The following is a 12,293-nucleotide window of genomic DNA, read 5'->3' as shown; positions in this document are numbered from 1 at the left end:
ACTGCTGTCAAACTTGCTTGAGTGGTAGGCCACTGGTCTTCACCTCAGTCCATAATTTTGCGTAAGGACTTCTATGTATGGTCTTCTTCTTCAATAGTCAAGTAGTTCTAGGGCTTGAGATGAGACAACTGCTGCTTCCAATTGTTCAATTGCCTCATTCATCTGTTACTGTGTGTAGGATGTGGACCCTCCTCCCTTTCAGTGTTGTAATACAATGCTTGCATGTAGACTGATGCTAGAGGTATCCATTCTCTGCAGTATCCTACTAGGCCCAGGAATGATCATCTGACTTTCTTGACACTAGTTGGCATCTTAGCTTGCAGTATGAATGTATTTTTCTCTTCTGTTAGATGTCGGATACCTTGAGTGTTCTAGGAAGATTAGCTCTTACTTTGCTAGCTGCAATTTCTCCTTCTGAGGCTCTGCAGTCTTTTTCTTCCAGAAACTGCAATAAGGACACTGTCTCTTCTTGGTACTTCTTTCATTGGTGGTGGCAATCAGCAGGTCACTCACATACTGTGTTAGCAGTGTGTCTTTTGGATAAATCACTTGGTGATGTAGCCCCTCCCTGGGGTACACTGGTTTAGCAGTATTGCTTACTTTCTTCTACAACTGGTACTGGGAATGAGCCAATACTGAACTTCTGTTCCAACTTGCTTCTAAATGGTTCTGCATCTCCTTTGATAAGTTGCTGGAAAACTCAACTTCTGCTGGGGTGTACTGTATTTTTGCTTGGATAAGCTTCAGTACATTGTTCTTCAGCAAAGTCACTGGACATGTACTCCGTTCACTTTGGCAGAAGAAGCATCATTCATTTGTCTTCTGGGACTTCTCCTGTCTTGTTCCTTAGAACTTGCTTTAACTCTGAAGCTGCTGGTGCTTCAAATCGTCTTCTCATGGATTACCGCTGTAATCTTGCCATATAATACTGACCACTGTCAGGTGTCTTTCTTTGTCTCTCTTAAAACAGACTCTTTAGTCTTCAAACTTTCATGCAACCTTCATATTGCTTCTCAACTTTTCTTTTTCCAATCACCTTTCTTGATGATCCATCCATTATTCTACATACTTTGTCCTTTCTTCACTTGCATATTTTTCCCTTCTGCTGCTGGCATGTCATCTTCTTAGTCCAAGTCCACTCATGCTGGTGTTCAACATAATGATGTCCATGCTGGGAGTTGTTGTCCCTCTTTGTTTTACTTTCCCTGTGAGAGGTAGACTTGTATAGCAGCTTATATTTCAGGTTACATCTTTGCTGGAATGTTGTAGGTACATCTTGCTTTCTTGCAGGGGGTAGGGCTTGACCTCCCAATCCAGTTGCTTCGATGGCCTGATCTGGAAGCAAATGTGGAGAAATCTAGTTGTGCATTAAAAAAAAAGTTCTTGAAGCCCTTGTGTCTCCTGTGGGTAAAGTAACTTTTGTCAAATTGCCAGTGGCGGCTGGGTACACTGTTGCTGTCGCTGACACAGGGGTTGCACACCCTCACATTCTATCATCTCATGTGTGCTGCCTAACATATGGCTGATAAGAAACCTATTGGCGTGCTTTTAAAACCTGTTCTAAATTTACTTAACAGGGTATATATATATATATATGTGCCAGTAGAGGAATGGGCGCACTTGGGTTGTTTTTCCACCCAATATTCAATGGGGAAAAACAGCAGTCTCCCTAAGATATTTACTCCTAATTCGTGAGCATAAAACCACATTTAACATGTTCCATGTAAAAATTTATTACAACATAAAAGCAATGATACAAAACGGTATAGTATCTCTTCCTGCAGATAACACCATATAGTACAGAGGACCAGTTGAAATAACTTTGATAGATTCCTCCTTCTCCTTTGACAATTCGGAGATTTGATGTTTATGAACAAATAACCCGACGCGTTTCGTCTTACTCTAAGACTTCATCAGGGGTATGTCTAAAAATATATATAAAATATTATATCAGAATATTATCCTGATTAAAACAATAATATGAGGGAACATGTCAATAAACGATATAAATATGTGAGGAAAAAATATACATACACATGGTATAACATACAAGGAGGATGATCTTAAAATACACCCATGGAAAACAATTATGTGATACAATCTCAGAACAAAGAATTCACAATTATACCAAAGAGAAAGAAAAAGACACAAAGAGGAGTTCATCATCACAAGAACATAATAATTACATATGGCATACCTCTAGTGCTTGATAAATACTGCTAGTGCATCAATGAAATGGCAATTACGTATTCTGGATACTTGAAAAAACCACACACCGGTGGGGTACACAGGTGAAAGTTAGATTAAGCCTAATTGGGGAAATATACGTTTTTAGTACTAACAACAATTAATAACATATTCTGCATAATACTGGGCTCAATAATAACAAATAAATGAATATATCTGTACATTGAACACATACCTTATGGTTAAGTGCTTGAATAACAAGTTCAAACGCATAGGCCTGAACGCAAGTTCATATAGGTATGCGACCTAACAAAAATTATTAATATTCACTAATTAGAGATATATAACGTAACAGCCTTTATATATATTGGTTAATGTGCTAGTAGATTGAAACACATACCTTATGATTCAGGGATTTGGATAACAAGTTCAAATACACAGGTCTACCACAATTTCATATGCGTGTGTAAACTGGTAAATTAGAGGAATATGATTCTTGAGACAGAGAACTTGCTCATAACAGGTGTGAGAAGTTTTAATTTAATAAACTCCCTTTAGAAAGGGGGGGAGAAGGATACACTAGTTTCGAAAATTCATTAATTCGATTAAATCCTACGTGAAATTAGTTCCCCAAGGGGGTATAAAACGTATTAAAAATATCGATAACCATATGTTTTCCTTGAAATTCAGAACGTTGAGTTAATTCTCATCATCTCATAAGATAATATTAATAAACTTTCATTTTGTTACTAATAGTCATAATAACACCCCCTATTTACAAAATAAGCAGGACACAGTGAAAACAAGGGATTCCATTCACATAAAGTGCTAAATGGAGCCATATTTAAAAGCGGTGCTCACAAATAATAAATAATGAATCTTACCTTACCAGTAGCTACAATAGCTTCAAGTCACAACCAGTGTAATGAGGCTGTGTGCTGAGACTTACCCTTAAATAGGAAACAGAAGTGACCTCACTTCCCCTAATGCAGTGATTGGGGTATTAAAAACCTTAAGTAATATTTGAAAAAGTCCTATGTTACTAGCTGAAATCGTTACAGTGATTAAACATTAAAGTGAGAAAATTGATGGCTTTAAAGTGAACTTTTATAATACACTATAAGGGATAAAAAAACCTTAATTGTAAATACATCCCATAATGCATCTGGTCGTTACAGACCAAACTGACATGATTGACAGGGCTACTCACCAATAAAACTGGTTAAGTGAAAACAGACCTAATATCTATCCCATACGTCCCATAATGCATCTGGTCGTTACAGACCTGACTGAAATGATTGACAGGGCTATTCACCAATAAAACTGGTTCAGTGGAAACAGACCTAATCTCTATCATTATAAGTATAATAGTATTAATCTCCTCTGTGCATTACAAACAAAGTGTGAAAAAGCTGTCCTGGTGTGAATTATAAACACCTCAGTAGTGGGGAAACTTATCCCCTTAAACAATGTTTTCGTGATAAACTAATCCCGCCGCGCTGGGACTAGAACACTGATGTCTCGGCGTCGATAAGGCCAGTGTCCCTACATTATTAGCTACATATATATGATGATTTAGAAAAATATATAAATTATATAATCATCATATATATGTAGCTAATAATGTAGGTGTTAGTTAATAGATTAGGTAGAGTATCGCACTTATCACATTATTCATTACTATGTGTATATACACATTATTATACACTAACAAATGTTATTTTTGGTAGCGATTGCGTAGCGGTCTCCTAGGTTACCTAGTTTGATCCGTTTATTGGCCGCCCAAACCACATGTCTAATTGTCACGTGGGGTGGTCATGTGGTGAGATACAGCTGCGTGGAGTACTAACGTCCGCGTCACTGAACACCAGCTGCCCTGTTCAGCACCTATTGGCCAGTTCAGATCATGTGTCCGAGTGTCAGGTGATACAATCACGTGACACCATCCCGGAACTGTGGAACGCAAACAATCGCGCCGCTGGAACGCAAGCCGTTTTACTCAGCGGCGCAATCTAGATGTAACTAGCTCTGTGGGACACTGGCCTTATCGACGCCGAGACATCAGTGTTCTAGTCCCAGCGCGGCGGGATTAGTTTATCACGAAAACACTGTTTAAGGGGATAAGTTTCCCCACTACTGAGGTGTTTATAATTCACACCAGGACAGCTTTTTTCACACTTTGTTTGTAATGCACAGAGGAGATTAATACTATTATACTTATAATGATAGAGATTAGGTCTGTTTCCACTGAACCAGTTTTATTGGTGAATAGCCCTGTCAATCATGTCAGTCAGGTCTGTAACGACCAGATGCATTATGGGACGTATGGGATAGAGATTAGGTCTGTTTTCACTTAACCAGTTTTATTGGTGAGTAGCCCTGTCAATCATGTCAGTTTGGTCTGTAACGACCAGATGCATTATGGGATGTATTTACAATTAAGGGTTTTTTTATCCCTTATAGTGTATTTTAAAAGTTCACTTTAAAGCCATCAATTTTCTCACTTTAATGTTTAATCACTGTAACGATTTCAGCTAGTAACATAGGACTTATTCCAATATTATTTAAGGTTTTTAATACCCCAATCACTGCATTAGGGGAAGTGAGGTCACTTCTGTTTCCTATTTAAGGGTAAGTCTCAGCACACAGCCTCATTACACTGGTTGTGACTTGAAGCTATTGTAGCTACTGGTAAGGTAAGATTCATTATTTATTATTTGTGAGCACCGCTTTTAAATATGGCTCCATTTAGCACTTTATGTGAATGGAATCCCTTGTTTTCACTGTGTCCTGCTTATTTTGTAAATAGGGGGTGTTATTATGACTATTAGTAACAATATGAAAGTTTATTAATATTATCTTATGAGATGATGAGAATTAACTCAACGTTCTGAATTTCAAGGATAACATATGGTTATCGATATTTTTAATACGTTTTATACCCCCTTGGGGAACTAATTTCACGTAGGATTTAATCGAATTAATGAATTTTCAAAACTAGTGTATCCTTCTCCCCCCCTTTCTAAAGGGAGTTTATTAAATTAAAACTTCTCACACCTGTTATGAGCAAGTTCTCTGTCTCAAGAATCATATTCCTCTAATTTACCAGTTTACACACGCATATGAAATTGTGGTAGACCTGTGTATTTGAACTTGTTATCCAAATCCCTGAATCATAAGGTATGTGTTTCAATCTACTAGCACATTAACCAATTTATATAAAGGCTGTTACATTATATATCTCTAATTAGTGAATATTAATAATTTTTGATAGGTCACATACCTATATGAACTTGCGTTCAGGCCTATGCGTTTGAACTTGTTATTCAAGCACTTAACCATAAGGTATGTGTTCAATGTACAGATATATTCATTTATTTGTTATTATTGAGCCCAGTATTATGCAGAATATGTTATTAATTGTTGTTAGTACTAAAAACGTATATTTCCCCAATTAGGCTTAATCTAACTTTCACCTGTGTACCCCACCGGTGTGTGGTTTTTTCAAGTATCCAGAATACGTAATTGCCATTTCATTGATGCACTAGCAGTATTTATCAAGCACTAGAGGTATGCCATATGTAATTATTATGTTCTTGTGATGATGAACTCCTCTTTATGTGTCTTTTTCTTTCTCTTTGGTATAATTGTGAATTCTTTGTTCTGAGATTGTATCACATAATTGTTTTCCATGGGTGTATTTTAAGATCATCCTCCTTGTATGTTATACCATATGTGTATGTATATTTTTTCCTCACATATTTATATATATATATATATATATTTGTTTATTTTGACATGTTTTAAGTTCTGTCTTGCATTTTTCCTCTTTTATTGACATGTTCCCTCATATTATTGTTTTAATCAGGATAATATTCTGATATAATATTTTATATATATTTTTAGACATACCCCTGATGAAGTCTTAGAGTAAGACGAAACACGTCGGGTTATTTGTTCATAAACATCAAATCTCCGAATTGTCAAAGGAGAAGGAGGAATCTATCAAAGTTATTTCAACTGGTCCTCTGTACTATATGGTGTTATCTGCAAGAAGAGATACTATACCGTTTTGTATCATTGCTTTTATGTTGTAATACATTTTTACATGGAACATGTTAAATGTGGTTTTATGCTCACGAATTAGGAGTAAATATCTTAGGGAGACTGCTGTTTTTCCCCATTGAATATTGGGTGGAAAAACAACCCAAGTGCGCCCATTCATCTACTGGCACATATTTGTATCTTTTTAGTCCCTCCTAACAAGGGACTTAGTGGAATTTGGCAGCCCAACCCCAATCCTTTCTCACTTTCTGTTTAATAGCGCAAAAGGGAGAGTATCTGTTTTATATATATATATATATATATATATATATATCATACATCACACATGTATTTACTCAAAGAGTGCAGCATGATTCTATTCCCTCATACCTGGTGACTTGTTTAAATTCCCAACACATTTGACTGGCACCATGGTATGCAATGTTCTCAATTAATATGTTTGGAGCTGCAATGTCCAACTCATTTTCCCCTGCATCACAAAAATTTTAGTATTTTTAAATAATAGCAACACACTGTCAGCACTATGCTTACTATCTTCAGCTACCTGACAGCTGAGAATGTTTCTCTAAACCAACACTAAAATACACATTGCATATATGAAAAATGACTTTATGGAAGTACATAAATCTGCATAATTATGCGTAGTTACCCATTAATATACTTTGCAGTAGCATGTTCTATGAAACTTACTGTTTTCTAATTATCTTTAAAACCTTCTAAGGCATTCAGGAATAAAATGACAATTATTTTTCTAATGCAATTTTTGCTTACTGTTATATTATCCATATTCTGTAGTCATAAACATATGTACATCCGCATGTCATTAGTCACGTAGAACTAACAGGTGAATTGTTACCTTACATCCCATCCCCAGCCTGTATATTTACAGAGCACATAGAATAACAGATTATAATTGATAATGTTACTATTACGATAAACTGTGATATATCAATTATCTATTCAGATTTTGTAATATTTTGGATTTACACACTGGGACTTTGTCCACATACAATCAGCTTTTGTGGCTTCCCTAAGGGATTTACAACATAAACAGGCTGTAGCTGTATGATTTCTTTGCCTGTTGTTCCTTTCTCTTTGCTTATCACATTCACATTTCCAGGAACCTTGCTTATAGGGAGTAACCCTTAACTTTCCCTTATTACCGCTTCTAGTACTTCTAGTACTACGTACTGTGGGCAGTACCCCAGATTTATTAGGTCTGCATTTTTCAGACCTAGGAACATTACAATTTTGACAATCTCTATTTGTACATTTCCATCCAGATACTTTTGTATAAACCAGGGAACAATTTGGATCCACTGTTCTTGTGGATGACATAAAAAAATTATTCTGGGGGTTGGGTACAACTAAACCATTAAGTATTTTTAACACTCAAGTATATTAACCTTAGGTAACATTAACACTTAGGTACTTTCCAAGTATCAATATCCAGGATGTAAAGGATCGTGGGATATACAGCTATGTGCTTGATTTCCTGAACTAGCTAGGAAACCCAACCACTCTTTGCCGATATCACTTGGTTTTGGAATAAAGTGACACTCCATCAATATATAAACACTTTCTACTGAGTCTGTAGTGTTTCTCCACACTCCTGGATCAGCACAAAATGAAATAGCTCTCAATATAAAAGGGCCCTGCCCTTTCTTTTCTATGACTGCCACACACAAAAACTCTGAGTATATGTCTTCTGTTGACATGTGTATACGCTTTTAACTACTTATTAATACAGGTGATGTATTAAACAATATGCCCCTGAAACAGTCTGCCAAATTCTTATCAGTGTCAGTAAAACCTCGTTTTTCAATCCAGTGTTTGTTGTTTACTTCAAATCTCCCTCATTAGTCAACACTTCCCTTCCTCTGGGAAGTTTGCCCCTTACACAAATTGCACCAATAAGTGCCTATTATTCCTTCCCTAGTACTGACAATTTACTGTGCTGTCCCTTCACGTGTGATTGATCAATTCACTTTGCGAAATCCTTCGGTGCTGCACCTTTACTTATACTGCGCAGTATCAAAAATAAAAGTCAATATAAACCATAGCTTAAAAGATTTACTCTTTAAAGCATCACACTTATAGTAATAAGTGTTTTCTAGGGAACTCTCAGTTTAGAAAATGTAGTATTCTAAACATTACACTTGGATTAAGTGTTTTCTTAGGAAAATACCTCAGTTTAAAAGATATATCTTCTTTTAAACATCACACTTATATTATTTAAGTGTTTTCTGTATTCCACAAAAAAGGATCAAATGAAGCAAACCACTTGGATATTAATCCTCTGACACAACCAACCAAAATTCTGTTATTACTGACTTGACTTTATCTAGTTTACAAAGACTTCTTAAATAACTGAGTCATAGTTTTTTATTAAATATATGAATAAGTTACCTTTGTCAATAATGGATTTAACATCTGCTAACAACGTTAATCTCTTTGAGTTAGCCAGGAATACATTTTAAGTGACAAAAAGACTTAGTATGCTTTACGCTGAAAAAAACCTGATACCATTATTACCAAACCTTGTATGTTAAATCTCGGCTGCAGATTCTGGATTTAAAAAGGCTGAGTATGTGAGTGTTCAGTGTCTTAACCGTACTGTTTACCGTACTTGTTTACAATCAGTAGAATTTCCTTCACTAACTATAACTGTGGAACCAAGGGGTATATAATTAACAGGTAATTTATCAAGATAATACGGAAATTTATCACCAATAATTTTTTCTATCACCACCTTATCAACATGCCATCCCACAACTGTTGCAAAACCTGTCTTAGGTTCCCTATAAAATTGAAATCACTATTTTGCAATATACCTTTAAATTCACAATATTCAGACTAAATAGCAGGATTATACCATAGAAGTAATGAGCATTTGCAGGTCTGACACATCATTTAAAAATTAAACCACAATTTTTCCCCTTGCAAAATTGAATCTGAAACTTATAACTTTAAACAAACACATTTTCCCTTGCAACAGTGAAACTAAAACTTATAACATTATCAGCGTACACAGAAAAATAATAAATGCTTTTCAAACAGACCATTGGGTCCAAATGATCGAGTATTGCTTACCTAATCAGATGAACAGACCAGAGGACTGTATACAAATACAGAGTAATCAGGTTGATATATAATGCTCAATCTTCAGATTACTTACCCAGGTATGTCAGTAGTTGCACACATCCAGCAGTCATATTGTCATCTGATATTGATAAGCAAATCGATCCTGGAACAATAGCCCCCATGTAACTGTTGGAGATAAACCTCCTTCTATCAAGTCCCTTCAATTGTCTGTATGATACCGTTTGTTTACCAATCGATTGGGAATCCCAGGAAGCAGACAACACACACAGTTATGTCCACAAAATGAGACTGAAGCTACTTTATTCAGCATGACATTATATAGCAAAAAGGTACTTGCATGAACACTTGATACACGGCACATTTTAAAACAATAATGCATCTCTTCTCATAACTCCTTTTTAGCTGACACCCTCCTTCGTGTCCTTCACAAGAAGTCTAAACACACAGAAACTGTCTAATAACATGTTTTCAAGACTTATAGCTATGACCTTGCTTCGCACAGAACGTACTAACTGTGAAATGTCAGCATTATTATGATTTATTAGCAAAGCATACTTCTTATTCACTACATCATGGCTGCTACTTGAACAAAATGGCTGATACTGCTTAAGCTCAATACATCTATCTACCTCACTTGTCTCAATATGCCATGCAACAGGAGATGTCTGGCATGAGTCAACTGGCAGCACTGCTAACGTTGGGCGCCTTTTTGATGAAAATGTGTCTTATTTGCATTACTATGTGGCTAGGATGCATAAGCAGCTTCTGCTGATTAAAATGATATGCAGCATGCCTATATTCTGTGCGCAACTGTGACTGTGTCTGCATATGAAATGCTACATTACAGTGATTTCCAGAAATACACTGTAACATGGGGGGGTCATTTCGAGTTGATCGTAGCTGTGCAATACTTTTGCACAGCTATGATCAACTTTCCTGACATGCGGGGGGACGCCCAGCATGGGGCTAGTCCGCCCCGCATGTCAGTCCGGCCCCCTCTCGCAGAAGTGCAAAGGCATCGCACAGCAGCGATGCCTTTACACTTCAGGAGTAACTCCCGGTCAACGCAGCTTTAGCATGCTGGCCAGGAGCTACTCCTCGCTCCCTGGCCCGCAGTGGCTGTGTATGATGTCACGCAACCGCTGCGGCCCGCCCCCACGCCTGCATTGGCCGGACCGCGCCTCCGAAATGGCAGCCAAATGCCGCCGTTTCGCCCCCTCCCGCCCATCGATCGCCTCTGCCTGTCAATCAGGCAGAGGCGATCGCTGTCCTGCTACGGCCATCGGCCGTTCTGCATGCGCAGGCGCACAAAGGCGCCGGCGCACAAAGGCGCCGGCGCATGTGCAGCAAGGACCCGTTCGCTCTGCTGCGTGAAAACGCAGCGAGCGAACGGGTCGGAATGAATCTCCTAGTTTCACCAACAAGTAGCGGCGGCCGCCACGCTTATCCCTTCAGATGCGCTGTGTCTCCGGGTCCCGGTGTGCGGGTAGTGCTGCCTCCGGCAGGCCCTCTGACTGTGGGCGCCGCCATTACATCTAGTGTGCATGAGGATGCAATGGTGCAGTCCTGTAATTATTCAGTTTAAAGGGAATATTTCCAACCCGCCTGACACTTGCGTCCCAGTGCACGATCAATTCCCAATAATATATTTACCTCAGCAAGTGGGAAGAGTTTGAAGGCAGCATGAATAACCACTAAATAATTACCCCTCTGGATAGCTGCTCAGTATGAGCGTGGAAACCACTGTTACCGTCGGCACTATAGTTGGTGCAGATAGTCCTGGCAGGAGGGAGTGTTGTTGTTTCAATTGCAGGAGGAGGTGAATAACCGCAAGGAAGAACCACTGTTAGCGACACTCGGTCATTTGTGTGCAGACCAAGACATTGGCATGATTTGTAATTCCATGCTAATTCGAATGACAAATTGTGCAGATCGTTCAGTGTGTACCCTCAACTGAGTGCTCCCGCAGGTCGTTAACAATTTCTTCTGGTTGCCCGTGCTGCACGGTCAATCAGAAGATATCGTGCACGATGCCATGCTGAATGGCATGTTACATCATGGTGTCTTACCACTGCATCCTACAGTGTGTTTGCACGGTGCAATATGTCGACTCGCGGATTGGGCGGGGACACGTCGTTCTGATGTGTACTCGGCTATGGCTATGGCATGCACGTGAGATTTGCAGGGTGTACTTGACCATCCAAGTAGGTACTTGAAAGTCCCTTTCACCCACCGCTTCTGGTCTTCCCGACTTTTGCAGCTTATTGGAAAACAGGATCCCAACTAGATTGCATACCTCCTGTGCAGGGGTTTCTTAAATCAGGCAGTGCCTCTCTACAATAGCCAGGGCTTTATCTCCCTTTTATTTCTCACAATGGAAAGGGGTATTCAAAACAAAACCACCTGGTCTGTCTACAAATGTTTAAATCCCCCCACCAATTTTATCTTTACATTCATTATGATCCAGGGACGTGCAGTCATGTGAGGCAGGGAAGGCAGTTCTTCCCCTGTCATTAATGATTAAAATAATACAAAGAAGATACTTATGACACAGCTACTGTGTCATAAGTATATGCATCAGCCTTTATATTATTTTTATTATTTGTATTGTGTGAAAAAAAGTTTTAAATGCTCTCGGTGCCTCCTGCTGTCATTGTGATAGGGCTGGAAGTGAGGGAGGGAGAGGGGCAAGCATCAGGCAGTAATAGCCCATTAAAAAAAAGCCCTGTAAGCGGCACCTCTAGAGGTGCCTCTTTGACAGAGGCGTGCTTTCAGCCCATATGAAAGCACGCCCCTGTCACTAGAGCAGATGTAATTGGGCAGCGGGCAGGGCCAAACTGGCTGTTCTGCAGATGCCTCCCACCTCCCGTCTTCTCCCCCGCTGCCAACCTCTGCTGCTACTCTACGTCTGCCTGATGCCCACTGCGCCGCTCCAT

General features: G+C 38.7%; 1 long non-coding RNA gene across 1 annotated transcript; it reads left to right on the top strand.

Annotated features, from left to right (window-relative positions):
* The first annotated feature begins 5,458 nt into the window (after positions 1-5,458).
* Positions 5,459-6,971, top strand: LOC134935404 (uncharacterized). Its single transcript, XR_010180115.1, has 3 exons — positions 5,459-5,532; positions 5,646-5,757; positions 6,094-6,971. It is a non-coding gene; the product is annotated as an uncharacterized LOC134935404 (long non-coding RNA).
* Positions 6,972-12,293: the final 5,322 nt, after the last annotated feature.

The sequence above is a fragment of the Pseudophryne corroboree genome, chromosome 6 (genome assembly GCF_028390025.1).
Source record: "Pseudophryne corroboree isolate aPseCor3 chromosome 6, aPseCor3.hap2, whole genome shotgun sequence".
Taxonomy (NCBI): domain Eukaryota; kingdom Metazoa; phylum Chordata; class Amphibia; order Anura; family Myobatrachidae; genus Pseudophryne; species Pseudophryne corroboree.
Note: the sequence above shows the minus strand (reverse complement) of the source record. Positions and strands in the feature narration are given on the sequence as shown.